This window comes from Lycorma delicatula, chromosome 5 (genome assembly GCF_047948215.1).
Source record: "Lycorma delicatula isolate Av1 chromosome 5, ASM4794821v1, whole genome shotgun sequence".
NCBI lineage: Eukaryota > Metazoa > Arthropoda > Insecta > Hemiptera > Fulgoridae > Lycorma > Lycorma delicatula.
In genome coordinates, this window is record NC_134459.1 from 53082037 (window position 1) to 53105557 (window position 23521).

At 28.2% G+C, this 23521-nt stretch overlaps 1 protein-coding gene across 5 annotated transcripts in view; it reads left to right on the plus strand.

Moving 5' to 3' along the window:
* The window catches only part of msi (RNA-binding protein musashi), a 1037545-nt gene that overhangs the window by 892049 nt on the left and 121975 nt on the right, over positions 1–23521 (plus strand). For all 5 annotated transcript variants that reach the window (XM_075366117.1, XM_075366115.1, XM_075366113.1 and 2 more), the window contains one exon: positions 19838–19904. The gene's annotated coding sequence lies outside the window, so the exon portion shown is untranslated. The remainder of the gene's footprint in view (positions 1–19837; positions 19905–23521) is intronic.

Here is a 23521-nt window from a genome sequence, read left to right on the forward strand (position 1 = left end):
GTTTTGCATTCGTGAGTGGCCAAACAAAGAAAACTAATTTCTCGTGGTCAATTAAAAAAAAAGAGAGAGCAATTCGGCGGGAAAATACGAAATATCCGGTAATAGAGGAAAAACTTGGAGTGCATGTATGGAATAGACTTCAGTTTGCCTACTTGATTTCTACAGAAATGTTTCAGGTGAAATTCCTGGAAATCATCGGTCAATTAAATATCGCTAGGGTTGAATTTAAAACTAGTTTTAACTGGTACGCCAATTTCTTCGCAGACATAATTTTTTTTTATTTTTAAAAGGACAATAGCACAGAGGCTGTCAAGACTAAAATCCTCGTAGCATAGTAAGATAAAACGGCAAAGTTTCAAACAAAATTCAGAAATTTATAAAAAGGAATAATTATTCGCTAGATCTAATCGGGAATGCGGACCAGAGATTGTGACTTTTGAAATGCTATCAAAAACAATTGAAACTCTTCGAGGAAGGTAGCAAGGTGACTAGACTACTACAATAGATAATACAAGGATACTGTGCTGCCATGGAGCTCTTCAATCCGGAATAACCGACAAGAGGAGATTATTACTTGCTATTTACGAATAGGGCATACTAATCATACACAGGAAACCTAATGAATCAGACTGATACAGCCGATTATGTTCGCTGAGATTACAAATTAACGATACACCACATCCTAGTGTTGTGTGTGTGTGCGCGCGCGCGCGCGTTATGCGATTGCGTTTTAAATTTAAATTAGGAGCTAACATGTAGGATATTATTCTAGAAAACAATATGACGATGCTATCGAAAATATCTTGTTTCTTAAAGCGGTGCTTCTGTATACGACAATTTAATAATTACTGAAATGTTTTTTTTTTTTTTTTGTTCTGGGCGATGAACAATTGAAAGTGTAGATTCAAAGATATTCATTTACGAACTGCCGGTTATTGTCCTCATGTTAATTTGAAGATGTTAATGAAATTAGTCAAAATTTATGCACACATTAACAGGAGATCCAGAAAATTCTGATTTTTTTAAAAATTGTTTATTAGTATCATTTAAAAAATCATCGACAGAGTAATATTTTTTCTGTAAATAAAAATCGTTTAATTTTATTTTAAATAATTTGGTTTAAGGACTTTTAAATGGTTCAGTAATTCATTCAAGATCCCACGGAAGCATAATAATTTCCGTTTCTTGTAGTCTGGTTTGATAAATGTGGATATTGATATTCTTCCTAGAATATTTGATTATTTTTTTTAACAAAAATTTTACATTCATAAACACATTTTTTTTTATTGTACATGGTTAAAACAAAATTTTTAATTGTATAAATATCTGTCTACATGATTCATATTTCTGGTACATGATTCAATTTTCTGGAAAAAACTATATATATATATATATATATATATATATATATATATATATATATGAATTTATACGATGGTTTTTTTTATAAATCATCGACAAACTAAATATTTTTTCTTCAAACTTATTTATTTTAATTTAATTTAAGATAAATAAAAAATAAACAAAATTGATTTAGTTAAAGCTTGCATTTTTTTATTTACATTTAAATATTCAAAAACGCGATGTGTATCTTAGATTTGAATCCGTGAAATGATGTTTTTTTATAAATCATCGATAAACTAAATATTTTTCCTTCAAACTTATTTGTTTTATTTTTATTTAAGATAAAAAATAAATAAAATTGATTAAATTAATACTTGCATTTATTAATTCAAATTTAAATATTCAAAAACGCGATTTTTATCAGAGATGTTAATTCATGAATATATTATATATTTAAAATAAAAAAAAAAAAAGTAATAAAACATATATCCTGTAAATAGTAATGCAAATACATTATTGTAATAAAAAAACTTGTACCATTTTAGAATTTAATTACAATTTTGAAGTTGTTAATTAATAAATATTTAAGTAAAAGTTAAATTATATATGCAGAAAACTCTTTTATCTAATTCAAATTAATTAAAAACTCAAATATTTAATAACATTCTTTCCCGGTTAAAATTATATGATTATTATATCAAAGAACAATTCTTGAGCGATTCATAATCAACGCCCAGTAAAATAATTCTGAAGATAAATTGATAAAAATTTGTATGCCCATTCATCTTATTGTGTAAGTGCACACCAAGAAACGATTTTTTGAAATCTGGAATTTAAAGATTTAAAATGGAGTAACAATGAAATTTACTACTATTTTTTTGATGTCTAAAGTAAAGATATCAACTTGATTTTTGGTGTGTGTAATGTTCATGTGAATATCTAAAAATCAGTTTCTAGATTTTCAAAATTTGACATAGAAAGGGGTGAAGAAAGTTAAAAATAATTTGAACAATGATTACAAATTTGCCTCAATTCCGACTATACTAAACGAAACATTCATCCGATTTTGACTTGCAAATACTCTTTAGATAAACATCTAAAAGCAATTTTCAGTTTTTTTGAATTTCGATTTTTTAAGGGGTGCGAAGGTTTACGGCGCGGCGCCGGCGTGGCGCCTAAACCAACACAGCCACTGCCACTGTTATTGTATGTGCGACGCGACTGTCTGTACCTGTCTCCGGTTACTTGACTAAAAAACATAAAATAAAAAATATAACCGTGACGGTGATACTAGTTACTATTTATTTTTATTTTTTAATACAAATTTTATATGTAAATGTACTTGATAATTTTTTTACTTTGCTATACAACTTTGACAAGATTTTCTCCCGTGATACTTATATGCAAATGACTAGGTTCCTTTTTCTTATCAGTTGAATTACACACCAAGTTTATGTACTTAGTAAGCAACTTAAAACCGAATGGCTACAAACTAAATACAGTTGCGATTTGTAATATTATATGAATGAAATGAAAAAACGAAAACGTAAATTAAATTCTGTTTTATGAACGAAGTTTTACTCTGCACGGCAATGCACTTCTGTGGTTTAGTGATTATGTTGAGAATCATATGATGCAAAACGTTGTTTTCAATTTTTTTGTTCTATTTTTCTCTTCAGTTCATCGATAATGTGGTGATTTTATTCGTGAACTTTATCCTTCAAATAGCCCCACAAGATGAAATCGTAACTAGACAGAGAACGCGGAAGTCAAAACGCCTCTCTGCTGGTTGTTTGTTCTTCCTTAAAAGCCCCATAAACGCGGGCTAGTGAATCGTTTGGTGTGTGACACGTTGCTCCGGTTTGTAGGAAGAACCAGTATTCTTTTTCACGGTCTCCTAACTGAACGGCATAGGCTTCTTCAAAAACTGTACGGTACACTTCTTTTATGACAGTCAGGTAAAAAAAAAATATTACCCCCACTATTCACACGATAACCAAAAATAGCAGCACAGAATAAACCGATTTTCTCATCGTGAAGCGGATTCTCAAACATCTTATGATTATTTCAGTCATCCAGTACTTTCTGTTGTGCAAATTAACATGCTCAAATAAATAAAATCATGCCTTTTCTGACTTGAAATTCAGCACGACAGTGTTTTTGAGAAGCCAGTCACAGTAATTAAGACATTTGTTTGTTCTTTTAAGTCGTTCCAGAGTAGTTGCACGATACGGTTTTAAAATTTATATCATGAAGAATATTACGGCAAGATGAGTATTTTACACTAATTTATTGTTGATAATTTAAGAACAGATTTTTTCTTATAGGAGGAACTCTTCTTTGAATATCTGCTATGGACTTTGGAATCCTAATGGAAGGTCGCATATTTTGTTTTGAAACCGGTTCTGTTGCGGCCATTCTTTAACCAAATTGTGTATGCTACTGTTTGCCAGAATATTGGCAAGCTGAAATTATTTCCCGAATATTTGAGGCGTTTCTTGAACATACGTGAACTTTAGAACGAACATAAGCTTTCTCTATAGCAACTCTTTTCTCAATCGAAGGTATTGTTTCGTTTCGCGGCTCGATCAGGATATTGAGAGATATTTAAGAATGTTTATATAATTCAAGTTATTAAGAACATAAGTAGAACAAGACAAATCAATAATAATATGGCAATAGTAATAATAATAATAAACAATAAAAAACTTACAATAATAATCATAGTAATCATAACGGCAACAATAATAATAGTAATATTAACAGAAAGTGATTACGTACAAAAAAGAATTTAAAGTAATCGGCAGGATTTATTCATAGCTAGTTAAATAATGAAAACAAGAATACAGTTACATTGACAAAAGGCATTAGCATGACCGGTAATCTTAACACGTTTAACAACTAGTCACGTATTAACAATAGTACAAAAGTTAAGACAGGTATAAAGTATAGCACATACCTTTGCTATTCACAAATAAAACTATCCTAACAATTTATAAATGAAATTTATTACATTATCTCTTTCACTTACAGTCATAGTAATTTACCGAACCATTACTTGACTTGTGACGTTACCTTAGCCGCGCCAACTTTGCTTACTTTGAAGTTCGCTCCTTCACTGACTTTCTAAACTTGATAACAGTACACAGTCATCAGTTTGGCCTCTTGTCAGGGTGCCACCGATGCAAATGCCTCAGCAGACATTTCCATCAGCGTATTTACACAATCTGCTGTCGGCTGCGTATGGCTTCTTTCATTCACGACCACCTACCGTAACTTACGATCCTCAACTATCAAATTAACCGAATCGCTGAAGCGCGATCCCCGCGCCTTCCTCTAACATCAAAGGTTCACACAAAATCTCTTCTTACATCTAACTTCAATTAGACTATGCACTTAGTCATTACTTTAATGAGTCTTTAACACCAAAAATACTATTCTTATACCAACAAAACGAATCGTTGATCGCAATAACGACAAGTTTGTTGTAAAATTCAATTTACTCAATCCTTTTATTTTACTTAAGAATCGAGAAACAGATTCACAAAGTTAATAAGCCTCTAATGAAAGCATATACCGTATTTCTCTCTGCTCTGATCCACTTTCGGGAGCGAGGACAATGTCTACTTCCTCCCACATCGCAGCTTCATCACAGAGTTTTCCATACATCCATCTCGTCCTAACAGCGAATATTTAAGCTAACCGGAGCTGGATGCCAAAACATCTATCTTGGCGAACGTCTGTCTATACTCCGCAGGGCTAGGAATCTCAGGAAGTCAGCAACTATTCCATTCCCTTTCAGTTTTCCAATTAACTTGCAGTTCAAAACCAGAATTGAAGCTTTCTAAGCTACTTTGGTACGTTCAGCTTCGTACCGGGGGCAGACATATAACAATGGCGCACATCGTCAGTGGCACTACTCTCCGGACACAAACTTGAATTAATCAATCCAAATCTGGCTAACCTATCTCGAAAACCACCATGTTCAAAAAGAAACTGTAATATGCCGATTGGGGAAAATTCACCTAACCTACCTGCATACTTCTCATATAAGGAAAAATGTCATGCACTGAAACATCAGTATACAACTGACGATACCAGACGAGAGAGTAACTTATACTACTAATAGTGGTTCCACAGTAATAGCGACGATAGTAGCATTGCAGGTGACCCTCAAATAACTAATACTCGTACGATTCAATTTAAGCCTCTCACCCGTATATAATTAATTCTGAACTGGAAAAAATAATCTAGTTATATTATAATTACTGGATTTTTATTCAATTCATTTTACATATTTAAATTTATTTAATAATGATTTTTTGTCAAAATATAGAAATGTAACTTGTTAAAAGCGTTCCGTTGAGTTTTTGTTCCGTCCTTTTTCTTTTAGTTAAAATGTAAGGGTAATTAGTAATTGATAGAATCTGGTAAAATATGCTAATGATTCTTTAATTGTATTATTTTCATAAATTGAAATGATTAAGGATGTTCGATCTGAACACAAATTAATCCTTCATTTATCACTATACAGACGCCAGTATATAATAACTGGAAGGATAAATGTCGACAGAAAAAACTGGTCTTGATATTTCGATAATTCAGAGGGGGTAAATCGGTAGAGAATTGTGTAGGGTCGGGACCCTCGGCTCTTTTCGTAAACTCATCCCTTAATCAGTGTTGCCAACTGTATATTCCAAATACATATTGCACGATGTTATATCCCCTTACCAGTGCGTAAACGTATTTCTATGAATGTGGTAGTGTGATTATTAAGCTGTGTTTTGTTTAATGTGTGTGCGTTGTGGAATATCCTTTTCTATTGTTGCTTTGTTATAATTTACAGTTTTTTCAAACATTAAATCGTAAGTTTTGTTCATTTTGATTTTATTTTAATATTAATAATGTAAAATATTAATTTTATAGGACAATAGCTACTAAATTTGTTTCTGTTCGTTGAGCAACTTTTTCAAGTTTGGTATTTTAAAAAGTATTTTACATTCCAAGAAATATATTTTTACAGTTTTTTTACCGCTAATGTTTTGTTATTTAATTAACGTTGTTGATTTAAGATACTGTAAAGCGTTATTATATAATGAAAAAACAGAGTTTATATTGTCTTTTGTAATTTGAGCTTTAATAAAAAATTACGTTATCTAGGTTTAATAATTAACCAACAGTTTTTTTTAAGTACCAAAGTTGTAAATAAAATGTTTTGACTTTGTTGATGTCTACATTAAACTTAATTTAAATACAAATTATACTACTTTAACTTAATTGTAGAACATTTTAGCCCGCTTCTAAGAGTTAAAATATACTTAATAAGAGTAAATTAATGAATATAATAAATTCTATTTACATAATTATGTTTTTATGTATGTGAGCGACTTAAACGATTAAATCTAAATGGAATTTTAGTACAATGGTTAGATTAACATATTGTAATAACAATTTTTACTATCGTTGGTTATTTCTTGTGCGAAGTAAAGGAGGATTGTGATCGCAAAAATTTCGGTTTTCAGATTTCAACAGAAAAATCCATTTTGACTTTGGCGTAACGTCTGTGCGTACGTATGTATCACGCATAATTCAAAAACGATTAGCCACAGGATTTTGAAATTTTGGATTTAGAACTGTTGTAGCTTCTAGTTGTGCACCTCTCCTTTTGTTTGCAATCGACTAGACCAAAAGTGTATGAAAAAGCCCAAAATAAAAAAAAAGGATTTTGGATTTTTTAACTGCAGTAATAAGCTCTCATCGAGAGCTTTTCAACAATATATCATAAGTAGTACTTATTTTCATTGGTTTCAGAGTTACATCCAAATAAAATTTTAGTTAATGAAATATTTGGATCTTTCAGGAGAAAGCATATATGTTCAATCAGACTTCATCTCCTATTTTTTAACTTTCTTTTTTTTAATTTAAATATACTGATTTATTAATAATTATCAACCTCTGATTGTAAATTTTTTTTTACGATTAACAATATTCAATAATAACAATAAAAAAATGAAAAAAAAAGTTTAATGAAATAAAATTTTATGTACTTATATACACATCTAAAAAAAATGTGTATATGTAATTTAATAGGCGTACAAGGAAGTTATGTGATGTCCACATCATATTTTTTTTTAATAATAATTGTGTAAACTTTACTTCTCCGAAAATCACTCGAAAAAACCTTCTTTTTTTATTTCCTCTCCAGTGAAAAGAAAGTGTAACCTATATGAAAATGGTGTTTTATATATTTTACGTAAAAATTGGAGATTTTAATAATGTAATTAGTATTTTCTACGATATTTATTACGACTCTGTTGCAGGACAAAGTCATTCCAGGTATTATGATGATGCTTAACGTAGCAATTTCGGAATGGCTAAATAAAATTCCTATTATATTTCTTATAAGTAAGAATTTTTTTGTGTTCGTTATTATAATATATCGGGAAAATTAAATAAAGTAAAATGGTAGCCAAAACCTGAAAAAAGAGCTTTTGTTCCTTTGAAAGCAAATCGGCATTCCAAATTTTCTGTAAATTTCAAAGTGAATCGACGTTTGACCTTGAACACATCATTGTTTACACTGTGTCAGTGCTCGACACTGACGAGCACTGTGTCACTGCATATTGTCGCTCGTCAGTGCCTTTTTTTTTATGAAACTTTCCTTTATGGAGAAAACTTAATTTATTATTATTACTATTATTATAAATATTCTAAAGTTTAATTATTACATACAAAATTTATTGAAAATACTTTTTTTGTCTATAAATAAAATTTCCGATGTTTTATTTCATGAAAAATTGATTTCTTTAGGGATGATCAAATTGATTATGTTTTCAACAAAATTAAACAGTTTTGTTTTAATTTGAAGATTTAAAATAAAATTACAAGCTTATCATTATTAAATAATTATTGTGCTTTTGTAAATTCCCATCTAACCAAAATATAACCTCATGGGGCTTTCTCAAAACGTTAGAAAAAATTTTCTAAATACTGAATTGGGCTATCGATCATCGGTTTGCACCTATAAGTTGAATTATGTAAACAATTGTTTATGAACTGAGATTTTAATTTATATTTCTGTTTATAATTATGAATTTGCTGAAAAGAATAGTGTCTCTTGTTTTAATAATAATAAAGAAATCAACTTCTTTATCAAACAATGCAACAGAATCTTTTTTATTTTACTTCACACAACACTTCGGCTTACGAGAAAGGGCCTTATGTCCCGTTCCTGTTTTTAGTAAACTATCAGACCATTAAAAAAAATTGTCAATTTATGTAAAAAAAAATTACTTTTATAAAATAAATACTTTTCAATTAGCTTTTAAAACTACTAATTAAAAACAAAAAGGCCATTTATGGACCTTTTCACCGTATTTATAAATATGTGCTCAATTAATATTTAGTAAGCCTTCTGATTTTTAAATTATAATGCAGTTGTTTTTTTTTTTTTATTTACCTTTTCATTATTTTATGTATTTATATTTTAAATAATTAATATCGACTTTAATCACTTCTGTTTGTTATTTTATAATTAGTTTTATACTGTATGATGCTGCTGTGATCAAGGTTTTTTTATAGTTTCCCTTTATTCATCCAGGCAATACTAGGATAGTTCCGTGGAATAGCATATCTTCCTGTTTTTGACGTAATTTATATAATGTATATTATATACTAATATTAAAATTAATTAATTTTCTAATGACTATTAACCTAAAGGCTGTAAAACTGTACCCTTAGTTGGAATTTACGAATTATTAAGACAGAGATAATTTAATTATAAGGTATAATCATTAATAAAATTAAGGTAAGGTAAGATCATTAATAAATATATATATATATATATATATATTGGCGATCTCCGTCGCGGAGTGTCTCAGCCTCTTCTCCGGAGGTCCTGGATTCGATTCCCAGTTAGGCATGACATTTTTTATGCCTTACAAATTTCAATTCTCACAGAGCAAAATGACAAAAGCAGCGATGCCCGTCATCTCAAAAAAATATATATATGTATACATAAGAATTAAGAACCGAAACTAACAATGACCATCTTATTAACAAAACTTCAAGAATATTTTTTTCTGTTTTACCAAAGATAATATACAATAATCAAACATATTTAAATTGCACACAATTGCATATTTCTCTCTGTTGCACTATTCCAACCATAATGAACAAGCTTAATATTTCCATCTGAAATTATGCGATTGCTTCAAAAAGGCAGAATGAGTTCTTTTAGTGTAAACAAAAACGTATTATAATTGTTTGACGCTCATTATAATAATAATTATAATATTGTGAGTTGAATTGATCAGTTTTTTGTAACTTAAAATATATAAATTATATACATATTGTTTAATCCTAAAAAATAACAGTAACCCACCTTTGTCAAACCAGACAACAAAAAACAGTTTTTGTGTAACAGCACAATACATGATGTATGAAAATGGGCTTTGTTATACTACATACTCTGCTATTACTATATCCTATACGTTGTTATTAATAATTGTCGACGCGTTTAAGAGATGTTCCCACTAATTTGTTTAAATTAAAATTTTTTTAACAAAACCAATCTGGGTTGAAAAAAAATTATTAACTATTACAACTGCAGAATTATTTTTTTTTATTTGTGATACCTGAAAAATGCGAAAGAGTTTTTAGCCCTGAATCTTTCGGGTGAAAGGAAGAGATACTACTATTTTGAATTGGGCATTGCCTCCTTTATTTAAAGAGTATAAGTAGTATGTATTTAAATAATATTAATTAATCTCCCTAAAGACTTGATTGGTTATTTCATTTTTTTTTTAAGTTTACACTGTGTCCTTTAAAGGAAAGACCAAACTCTAAGGAAGTGATTCTACTTAAAATACTGAAGAAAAAATGTCCAGTGAACATAGGTACAAAAACGCATATATTTTGTCTGTCCATCATTTTATGTTTTTCAAGAACGGTTAGAGATAACGCAATAAAATTTTATACTTTATTTTAAACTAAAATTTTGTAATAGTGAAAAAAATAACGATGCTCTTCGTTGACAAATTAGAAAATGGCGGTCGTTTCAATTTTTCAATCTTAAATATCTTAAGAATTATTAGATTTATCAAATTGTGTTAGTATTTCTTTTTAACAAAACGACACCGTAGTCGTAAAAATCGGACGACAAACAACAGAGTTATTACAAAGAGTACGCCAAAAAGATATGGCAGCCATCTTTCTTTAATCAGACAATAAATATACAGAAACCTTGATAATAAATCACGATTATAAAAAAAAAAAATGGCTGCCGTATCGGTTTAGGCCTACGTTTTGCAATAACTCTGTTGTTTGTCGTCGGATTATTACGACTAAGGTGTCGTTTTGTTCACAAAAAAATGCTTCATAAGTTTTATTATACAACACAAATTGATAAATCTAATAATTTCTTTGATATTTAAGATTAAAAAATCGAAACGGCCGCCATTTTGAAATTTGTCAATGATGAGTATAGTTATTTTTTTTTTTTTAATAAAAAATGTTTTTCCTGTTAAAAGTCTCAATTCTTAAAAAACAAAAAATGGCGGACAGACAGAAAAATACACGTTTTCGGACCTATGTTCATTGAACATTTTTTCTTCATTGTGTTAAATAGAACCAGTTCCTAAATTTTGGCCTCACCTTTAAAGGTCACCCGGTATATTTGGTTAATTTTAATCATTACTAATTTTTTCTTCAATTTTAAATTTGTAAGATGATAATTTTACAATCTACAGTTTATTAAAATTTCTTAATCGATCTGTCCAGACAAAGTTCGGAACTGTTTTGTTTTTTTATCGGAAGTATTAGAATACCTATTTCTGACTTAATGTAAGTATGAAATATAATAATATAATGTATTGATTTGCATAAAATGTTTATGTATTTAATTTTGAGACTAACAAGTATTTAACAATTTGTTTAATACATTCACGATTTCTTTTTTTATATTTTTTATGAAAAACAGTCGCTGAAAACAGAACTCACTCTTAATTTACCTTTCTTTAGCTAAATTATGAAAATTACAAATAAATCAGCTACAGAATAAATCGTTATAACAGAAAAAAGTTAAGAAAGTTTAATCATTGACTAAAATAAGCCTTTTGTTTACTATTTCTTTCTCCATACTTTTAATTAAATCACTGACACGTTTTAATCAGCGCTTAATTTAATATATATTTTGGTATACACTTCATCACTAGTACAAAAATTTGTATAGAATGAAAAAAGTAATAAATTTAATATATTTTGAACTCGACTAAAAATAAAGTTATAAAAATTAGTACTAGTTATAAATTACTGTAAGTCAAAGGCTGTAACTCAAATTATTCTTTTCCTCCATAAAATTTCTTTAATAATTTCTAAATTCTTAGAATGTAAAGTTATTTTAACGCATTACAGTTTTGAATTTATAATTTTGTAAACGTTCTAAAATTATCTTAAACCAAACTAATCAATTAACCATTAAAAAACTTATCCTAAAACGGATGGGTGGAATAATCAAGTGGTTCATTATTTTATAAGCTTTTTTCAAAAATAAAACAGTTTCTATTTGCTGAAGCCCAACCAGATATTCTATTAGTAATTTAGAAATTACTTGAATGTATAATTTCATCTGAAAAATAGGTAAAACTAACCAGGAATTTTATAATAAAATTAAATATAAAAACTTAAAATTTAAATATAAATTAAAAAGTTGTAAACGAGAGAAATAAATTGTTTACAACAGCTTCTTTTACTTTCCCGTCTAGATAGCGCTATAGCAGAGCTATAACTATAGAAGGGAAAGTATTGTAATCGGTCATATGCGGTTTTCATAGGATCTTGACGTTTTGACAAATAAGGAATTTATAATTAAATGCGGTTTGCGCGCGCGCTTTAGTTAAAATAATTGAATTAAATAAACTAAAAAATATATTTTTTTAAATTATATATATTTTAAATTGTGTGTGTAAGCCGTCCATCAGAAACAACCCACAGTTGTACTAGGACTTTCACGGAACGCAGCTGCCGCGTGACGGGAAAGTCCTACAACTGTGTCAGCTTTTTTTCTCTTTGTGGTGGAGTGGTACGTCTCTGCCTTTTATCCGGAAGGTATGGGGTTCGGACCCCGATCTGGCTTGGAATTTTTTTTAAAGCTAAAAAGTTCATCTAATATTACGAAATTGTTATTGGGCATCAACTTGCTTTATTTCTGAAAGAAAAATTATGTAATTAATGTGAAAAAATTAATTACATGGGTTTTATAGATTTATAAAAGGTATTTTGTAGTATAGAAGCGAGTGGAATGTTTAAAATTCTAAACAAGCTGAAATAAATATAAGTTTACAATCAATAAAATTACTTCCAAGCTAGCAATGTTTAAAAATAAACAAAGGTATCCTCTAATGCAGAAAGGAGTGAGACAGAGGTTTAGTCTGCCCCCGTTGCTTGTTTAACTGGTAAATAGTAGAATTTGTGCAATAATTACAGAAAAAAATAAATAGTAGATCGATAATTCAAAAAAAAAAAATTAAGATGTTAAAATTCGGTGATGACCAAAAATAAGTTAGAAGAAAGAATGAATAGGAAAGATTTATTAATAGAATAGATGGTAAATTAAATAATATTTATTTTAAATAGGGGGAAACCGCAATTTACTCGGAAGTAAAATTTACTCACACATAAAAAAAAATGAACAAAAACGTGTTAAGAAGCTGACGGGCAGATGCAAGGAGGAATTTTATGCAGAAAAGAAGTCAGTTTTTTCGAATATGGATTCAAGAATTAAAATGAAATTTTAAAAATATTTGTAGCATGTACCACTTAATAACAGATAGTCTAAAAAGTATTGAGCCTTTTGCGCACGAGATAGCCTTAGCGTATTCTGGCAAAAGTCAAGGAAGACCGACATTTAAGCAGTCATGACATTTCCAGCTTCCTTAAATATCCATCACCAAACAGTGTTAACCCACCATTTGGAGAAAGCTAGCAGCTTCGAAAAGAAAATTGACGTTTGGTACCACCTGAATCTGACTCAGAAAAATTTACTCGATCGAATTTCTATCTGCGAATCTCTACTGAAACGTAACGAAATCTTGCCATTTCTGAAACAGTTGATCATGAGTGATGAAAAATGGACATCCTACGGCAAAAATGTGCGAAAAAGATCGTGGTGGAAGCAAGAAGCTCCGCAGTCTTGGTACCCCGTAAGTATATGTATGCTGTGCGATGGGATTGAAAGAGCATCGTAAATGAAGACCTGCTGCCGCCAGGCAAAATTATAGACTCATATCTATACTGTCGGCGATTAGCGCGATTGCACCTAGCAATAGAAACGGCCTGAACTGGTCAACAGAAACTGTATCGTATACCACGCTGACAACGCCAGACCGCATACATTTTTAACGACCTTCAGAAATTGAAATAATCTGACTGGGAGGTTTTAATGAATCCGTAAAGAACTCGGACTTGGCACCGTCAGAGTATCTTTGTTGCGGTCTCTGTAGAACTCTCTGGAGTAGGGTTAAGTTAGTTTCAAAGGAGGTCTGTGTCACAATTTCTTGACCAGAAACCACAGAAGTTCTATAGTGACGGGATTATGTTGTTGCCGAGAAAAGTGGCAAGAGATCGTCGAAAAAATGTGCATTTGTGGTCTCATAATATTATTTTCCAATAACAATAAATATATTCTCAATTTTGCCCTCTAAAGGCTTAGTACCTTTTAGACAACTTAATATATTGAAACATTGACGATGGCGAACGGAACAGAATTGAAGTTTTTAAAGAAGTTTGTTAAAAATTAGGTCGACAGATAATACTGAATTGAAGAGGTGTTAATGAGTTGGTGATGTGACAGCCATCTTTGGCAGAATTTTAAAATAAAGGAAGGAAGATAAAGATTGATAATACATGAAACTGATAACCGAGTATTTAGAATGTAGATAAATGATGAGCTTAAACGATTTGCAAGAACAGAGAGAATGGAAATGAACAGAAAACCGATGAATAATTAAAAAAAATAATTTGAGTTGATCCTTCCGTGTGATTTCTCTCTGACAAAACAATTATATAAATATGCGGCTATGTAATTTAAATTTAGCAAAGATTTATTTTTTCTTTAATAATAATAATTTTTTTTGTAATTTAATTACCTTTTTTAAGTAACCAGCCTTATACTGTTCGTGCACGCAGTTCTGCCAGGTGTATTATAAAACGTGTTTACTATATGCGTTCACGCAATTGTAATCACTTCACGTGATCTTGTACACACCCTTGTATCTGATTTAAAAAAAAAGTCAATTTGATTCTTTTTTCAAAGGCCCTTATTTTATAAAATACGACCGACAGATCGTGACAAAAAAAGATCATACTGTGTGTTGAATAATGTTCTTTCCGCTTCATAAAATGTTAATTTTAAAATAATAATTAATGATTCATCATTTACAGACATGTAAAGTTTTCTCTATTGTTGTTTCAACTAAATTTGATTTTATTAATCTGACGTCCACTAATACTCATAAAAAACAGATAATACACAATTTTAAAATGTGTTATGTTTTTCAATATTATTCTATCATTCTTTAATTATTTATACTCGATATTTATAGTGTCCTCCTTTAACCACTCATCGAATGCACTACTACAAGTAACTTTATTTTTTTCCGTTTTTGGATTAAGAACTTTATTATAGTATTTGTTTTAAAATCAATCTTCTACCACTATGAAATAAAATAGCATTAAATAAATTTAATAATTACAATTTCTTAATTTTAAATTATAAAGATTAACATATCAGTATGCCTTTTTATTTCATTTAACAATACCCATTTATATATTCTATTATCGTAATAATTTATGTAATAACAATTAAAGTCTAATCGTATGCGTAAGGTAAAAGCGACTGTACCACTCTTAATACTCACTTACCATAATAATCTGTGCTTTTCTTCTGGTCGTTATAAACTTATTTTAGTCACGTAGTATGTTAATAATTCTTTATCTGATCATAATTTTCTGTCATAAGATTTTATATTCTTTTAAATTTATTTTCTCAAAAGATATACCACCAATGAGATAGGCCATGAAAGTGGCCTATAATATATCCAAAGAAATTTTATCAAACTGAAAATTTGGTATTTCGTTTTGAAGTAGGACAATTTGATAAATTAATTTTTTTTGCGATTCATTCTTAAGCAGTTATTTAAATACTGGAAACCACTTTTGAAAGTGCGTTGGGGAATACATTTTAAGAAACATTTTTCTAAAAATATTCATACACAAGTTAAGCCTAAGAAATTTACTTGTAAAGTTTTCTCTAAATCTAATAGCCCTTTCAGCAAAAGCTAAAATAAAGAAAAGAAACTATTGAAAAATACCTTTTCTGCATTTTAAGTTCAGGATTTATAATTTAAAAAAATATATATAAATATATATATGAAGTACAAACTTACAAATAATTTTTGAAAAATACTTAATCCGAATGGAGGTACATAAAAACAAACATTTAAATTTTAAGAAATAGGGGTTGCTTTTTTTTTTTTTTTAATTTTATATATATATATTATTTTAGGTAATATATTTGCTTTAATAAAGCTTTCTTTAATAAAATGCTCTAAAGAAATCGAATTAGTTTTTTCGCGATACCTTGGCGAATTTTGAAAAAAAAAGTGATCCATACGTCCCGAATTTCAACAGAATTTGAAGAAAATAAGTTTGGTCAATTCTGAGATAAAAGACCAAAAGCAGTATGAAACAGATACTTACATACCTAAGCTCATACACACACTTTTTTTATTAGTTGAGCCCTAAAGTTCAATTTTTGACATGACCACCATACTTCCCCTTTAATTCCTCTGGCTATATTCGCCGGGAAATTGAAAATTGCTTATATTACCTATTAATCAGCTACAAAAAAAAGGCCCGATAAAAAATCAAATCCTACAAATGAGAATATTACGTAGATTTAGAAAAAAAAACTGTGCACGTTACTTTTTTCTAATGAAGCATTTCTTAATAACTTTATTAGCAATTCGTTAGTTTTTAAATTTGTAACATATTCACAGTGAAATCTTTTTTGAGTTTTTTTTTTAATTAATGTTATTTTACATTTAATATATCCCTTTATATGATTATATGCAAGTACAATTTTGTAATCTCATGAATGTTCTTTATAAGGCAATTTAGCGACAAAAAAAAATTCACGTTACTTACGAAACTAAAAGGTAATTAATTAAACTTAATTCTACGATATAATAATATTTATATGATAAAAATATCCGTGTAAAATAAACAATAAATACATTTTAGTAAATAAAATGAACGAGACTGAACTGGTGTTTACATAACTTAAAAATTCCAGAAATTTTTTATGTTAATTGTTTTTTAATGAAATAATTATTATTATTATTGATATTTAGAATTGTGTTAAAAAATTATTTGATAGTTACAAAAAAAATGGAGATGGTGTAAAAGGTGTATTCATATTTTAGTATTTTCAAAGGGAAAAAAAGGATTTAATTCTTTATTAAAAAAAAAATAGCCCTTGGGCATATTCTCAAAGAACTACGATACATTGTGTGTAATAGAATTGATAATATAAATACAGCGTTATACTCGACTCATAAAAATTAATGAAGTATCGGGAAATATGCATAAAAGTTGTGGCGCTATTGTATTCTCTGTTATAATTTACTTTTATGCTGCAACATAATAAACAGCTCATATTGTTATTATTTTAATTTAATATTTTATAATTATTATTTTGTTAAAGATATTAAAAAAAAATAATTTATTATTTATAACATTAATGAAATCTGAAACAATGTTATGAAATTTCAAAATTTTTCGATAAAACCTTTAAAAAACGCACAAATTTAAAACAAAAGCAAAATATATGAATATTTATGAAGTTATAGATTTTTTTTTATTTGTTAAGACATTTAAAAATATACATAATATATTTATTACAGGTACATATTCCTTCTTCCACAATAGAATTCCCTTAGACACTAAACTGGTGGTCGAATGATTTAACTTTTTTTTTGTGTAATAAATCAGTTTTATCATTCATCAGACGGATATGGTACAGTTTCTACCACCATTTTTTTTTTTTTTTTTTAAGAAACTTCCAATTATTTAAGTATGAATGAGTGTAGTTTATTAAAATATTATTCAATTCTATTAGAAGGGTTTTTAAAACTTACGTTTTGGATCCCCTGTTATTGTAGTCTTTTATGAAAATCTTCGTCTTCAGGATTACAAAACCGATGAATGTAGAATTTCAGGATAAAGTTTACATTTTTTTTTTTTTTTTGCCTGATTTTACGGAAAAGAAGTAAGGATATTCCAATTTCTAAGTTCATTTAAAAAAAAAAAAAAATAGGAAAATAGTTTTATAAAAATTTTAAGTTTATGAAAATTATTTAATTTTGAGATTACACTTTACTAATCGTATTCCACTTGTTTTTTTTCCGCTAATTCAACCAAACATATTTTTGAACATCGGCATAACTAAACCACTGAAAAATAGTGGTCTTCGTCTCTACAAAAGAAACCTTATAACATCGTTACAATACGTGAGCTGAAAGTTTACCCTTTGCCAATTGCTTTGTTTTGTGTATTAGTCTGTTTTTTCTTTCATTTTATATATGATGTGTCATGTTATTAGTATTCGGTTGATGTTATCTGGTTAGGTAGTACAAGAAAACCCGCCTAAGCCAGCCGACAGTTTGGTTGACAAAGACAGGGGTAACCTTCAGCTCACTTATTGTACTATTAAAGAAAGCAATTTTGATGCCTTTTGAAATTCAGATGCTTCATGTGCATCGAAGTAAAAAAATACTGGAATAGAAAACAAATTTATCCCTTTTGTGAACAGCAAGGACATCAGGACATGATTGGTATGCATTTTCTCTACTTATTAGAAGAATAATATTTTACATTTTTAAAGTCACTTAGTATGGTGTGTGTGTTAATAATTTTAATACTTCTGAAAAAATATGTTCCATAATTTTTTATATATACCGGATGATTCAAAAAGGACTTCACAACTTTAAAAGTATATAGAGATTTATTTAGATAACTTACGCATTCCGGTGAAGTCTCCTTTCATAGCAAAACACATCAAGTTGTGACTCGCGTAGTTCATTAGTTCCGAATTTGGTCACCAGTGTTTTAAAAATTGATACATTTACTAGTGCGAAACGTGCCCGTTGTGTGTTTTGGTTTCACGATTTGCAATCAGCAACTGCAATTGGTAGAGAGTACGGTAGGAAGCCTTCTAGTAGGGATACAATTTTCTCTAGGCACCAAATTTTCGTTGAGATAGGTTGTTCTTATAGATGAAAATATCCTGATTATACCATTTACGGTTGCCTCCAGATGGAGGCAACCGTAAATGGTATCGTTTATCTGGACACGCTTCAAAATTTTCTAATTCCTCAGTTAGATGATGATGATGACGTCTAAATGGACGCCATTATAATCAGCAAGACCTTACTACCGTCTAGAAATCCGAGATTTTCTTGATACTAGATACTTAGGTCGGTGGATTGATCGTGAAGATCCAATTGCATGGTCACCTCGCTCCGCAAATTTGACCTTACTAAATTTTTTCTTTTGAGGTTTTATTAAATATATACCACCTTTGCCTGCTCATCTTGTTAAACTAAGACTTCGAATTAACGCCGCAGCTGCACAGGTAACGCCTGACTTGCTGGCTACAGTTTAGAATTAAATCGACTTTAGATGAGATGTATGAAGCATTACAAATAGAAGCCATATCGAACCAAAGTGAATGTTGCGTAACAAACTTGATTTAGTTATCATAATAAATTTTTATATGCTTTTAAAGTTGTGAATTCCTTTTTGAATCCCCTGAATATAATTATGTGTGATGAGACTGTTTATTTTAATCATGTGTAGTACGAGTATATACTATTAAATGTGTTAATTTTTTAATTGTGTTTTTTTATAACTTTACAGGTCAGTTTTTCTCCCTCTCTTAAAACGTTTTCCAAAGTTTTTTTTTTTAACATAATATGAAAATACTCTACGCAATACGATAAATAAGTAAATTTACCGTAGATTATACTGAAAAAATTAATTAATTTACTTTTATTAATTAATTGAAAAATACGTCTATAATTTTTTATGTATTTTGTAGCGATAAAAATTTGGTTTCTTAACAAAATCAGTCGGTAATGATGTGATTCCTTATGAAGTTATTTTTATGTAAAGAAATGCGTTGTTTCGGTTAATATTTTTCTAGCATCGACAGATTCAGTGTTATACAACACAACGAAAGGTTGTGTTGGTAGTAATGGTTTTATGAGGACGGGTAGGGATTCTAGTAGAATAAGGTTTCGTAGGGTAAAACCAGAGCTTCCCGGTTAAAGGTAGGTGGGGTAGTGAGAAAATGGTGAACGAAGAAGAGAGGGGGGAGAAACCGTACAACAACGTAAAACTAACAGGGGTTCTCTTATGTTTTGTTTGTTGGCAGAGTGTCTCCAGAGAAGCAAACTGTCACTCACGCTGTATTCACAGTCTGCCCTTCGCCTGCCCACCAGGTAACTAAATTCTACTCGTATGCATGGTAACAACTAAAAATATGCTAACTAAACTAGAATTTATATTACCTCCCGTTCCACATAACCTTACCTTTGAATTGCAACTTCCTAACAATTACTGCCGGCCTGCTGCATTTACCATTATCTTTTTAATAATTGTATAATATAATAAATAGGTCTAATGATGAATGGAATGGAATACGATAGATAATATTATTGGAACTTTCCGTAAGTTGTATGTTGAAAACCTTATATTAATTTTTTTGGTATCTTTGTTAATAAATATATCTAATAATTAAGTTTAAATTCAATAAATTTTATTCAAGATATACGGATATTACAAAACAAATTTAATCCGTTATAAAATTATTATTAAAAGGTAATTAATCAACGTCATAAAAACAAATCTAAACATATATTTAGGGCGCTTTCGGCTTTTTTTTACATTATCATCTGGATACATAATTATATAAGAAGTAAATGAAAATAACGTTTATTTAATGTTATTATCAAACCATGTAAAAATATATTTATAAAATAAATGTTGATAATGACAATATAAATGTTTGCAGTTTATTTTATATATTTATTCTTATGATAATGTAAAATCCGAAAGCGTTGGGGGAGTTTATTACGTCCAGTATTTTTTTTTACATTATTTATTATTTTTTCAACATTGCTACGTTAAAAAATCAAATATTTTTTCTTATTTAAAATTACGGAGGGTTTCAATTTTTATTAAATATTTATTTATTATTTTTTTAAATTAATAAACAGTTTTATATATATATATATATATATATATATATATATAATATTACATTCGGTTTATTTAATTAATGTTAGTAGTATTATTTTTATACCAAGGGTTTTTTTTTACATTTTGTTTGCGATTCATTTTAATATAATGGAAAATTAGAATTTATACAGAGTAAAATAATAAAAATGTATTTTATTACATTCTTTAGTACTTAATATTACCTAATTTCAAGTTATAAATTTTGTGAATAAAATATTTTGTTTATTAAATTGAATTATTTTTTTATACATTTTTAAGATCACGTGTTGTTAATCATGTTATCTAATTTAGACTGTTTTCGTATTACAATTAAATTAATTTTTAGTGTATGGAGAGGATAATATTTTATCGATCTTTAAATAAAAATTTACAATTCTATAGTTGCCTATAATAATTAATCCTAGATGTATTTTAAATATTAAATAGTGCTTTCTTGAATTAAAATACAATATTTCATTGAACATAATTTACATCTGTTATTTTCAGTAAATTAATTAGTTAAATGTAATTTCTTAATAACCCGACGTATTAATTGGTTAGTATAAATACTTTTAAACATTACTTAGAGCATCGTAATTTATAAATTTTAATCGAAACTTTTCAACAAAGTTCGGTTTGATAACAATCATTTTAAAGGGACTGTCATTTTGATAAGTATAATTCTAATGGTATTTTAAACAGTAAAAAGATATTTAATCCAATAAAAACTTTTCATCGACAATTTTACTAATTTCATGATAGAAATTTATTACGATATGAACATTTTATCTCCCTATTAAAAATTTAAAATAAGATTTTTCACAGTAAATACATTTATTTTAATCCCTTATGCAATATATTCGTATTTTTAATAACGTTTGATTTACATTTTATTACTTAAGTATAGATAAAAACTGGGAAAATAAATTACGTTTAGTGTAATATTTCGATAAAAAAAATGCTGTTCTCGAATTATAATTCTCGAAAAAAAATCGCTTAATTGCTAATTTATTTTTTATTATATCGATATATGCTATAATGGAAAGTATATATAGATCGGATTAAAAAAAATCTGAAAAAATTGGTCTCTTTTGAGATTTGTACTTATTGACGTTAAAAAAAAGTAAAAATAATATATTACATAAATTGTAATAAATCCGAGAAAAAAATTATTCCAATAATACCCCCAAATTCAAAAAAAAAAAAACGTTGTTTTTGTCATACGGAGTTTTATATTTGTAGTTGTTTTATTAAAAGATCACAAATTATCAGAAATGTTTGTATAATATTAACACGCTTCCCCTAAAAATTGCTTTATATATTTTTTCTTTTAGTTACACATCTTGCTTTAAAAAGAAGCAAAATATGAGTTCTTTGCTTGTATAATTTCTACATCAATAGGCTTTAAAATCCCTATAAAATCTTTGCCCATCTCACTCAAATGGTCTACGATTACAATTTTTTTTTTTTAATTTTTAAAAAATGTTTTAAAATTTATTTTAAATTAAAATTCATCTTGCAAGTTATCCATTCCATTTAAAACGTAAAAGTCTTACTCTTTAGTACTTACTGAAAAAAGAAAACGTTTTCACATCTTTCCTAAAAAATTAAAATTTTGTTTATTTAGAATTATATATCTATTAAAAATTCATAATTTTAGTTATTGTTTTTCAATAAAAGGCATTACTTAATTGATTAAATTGAAAATGTTTTCAAAAAATTAATTTCATAAATTAATTGATCAGCGTAGCCGAGATTATCACTTGGTATTCCTTTTAATATGTACACATTTACTCTATAACTTTTCATTTTACTCAATTTTCTATATATACAAAAATATTTCTTTTTCTTAATAATTTGCACTAAAGTCTTAACAGTAGTTTTATTTATTAATTTCTTAATCTTTTCTTTTTTTTAATGGGTTTATAATTTATTATTATTAAATAACAAATTCAGGAACAATCATTAATTGTAAGTCGTAAAAATATTGTTCAGTTATTATCAATTTTGCATCCAACTAAACTTCTTTCTTCTTTACCTTAGCAACTCTCAGAAGATAATTGAATATGATAAATTATCGATCTATAATATGCTTTTATCGATTTAATTATTATAACTATATTAAATAATTGAATATCTAGCATTATGGATCAAGATCTACATATAACCAAATTTTTGTTACCTAAAAATATTGTTATAATTTTCACCCCTCTTTTCATCTTCATTAGTGGTAATTAACCACAAAATTTTAACGGATAAACAGCAATGTAAAATGAAAACTACTTGTATTTTTGTTAAGAAATTTACATACAATACAGCACGTGTTGTGAGAATTACTACCTTCTGTCGACGACAAACAGAATTCGATAGTTTTTTCATTCAGGTTCTTGACGATAGATTCGGGGATAATGTTATCGTCAAATACAATTGTAGTAGATACCGAACATACTTTATATTTTTACCAGACTTATTTCGCTTCGTTACCAAAATAAATTTTCTAATCTTGATAGATTTGTTGCTATGTATTGTAATTATTCCGGATAGATACATTAACAAGGTTTCATTGTATACTGTCCCTTGAATATAAAAATATAAATATATTTATAAATACATAATTTATTGCAGTATGTTCCAACTATTCATGCCATTTACCGTAAAACAGATGGTAATTTTATTATTTTGTGATATATCTTTTCGTTTGTATTTCTCTTTTAGCATAGATTACAGGCTTTTTACTTAGAAGATATATTTTTGCATTTCTGGGTAATTAATTTTTAATTGTCCTTTTTTTAACAATTATTTTTTGCAACAAATATATCGTTTCCGGGCGGTGATAACA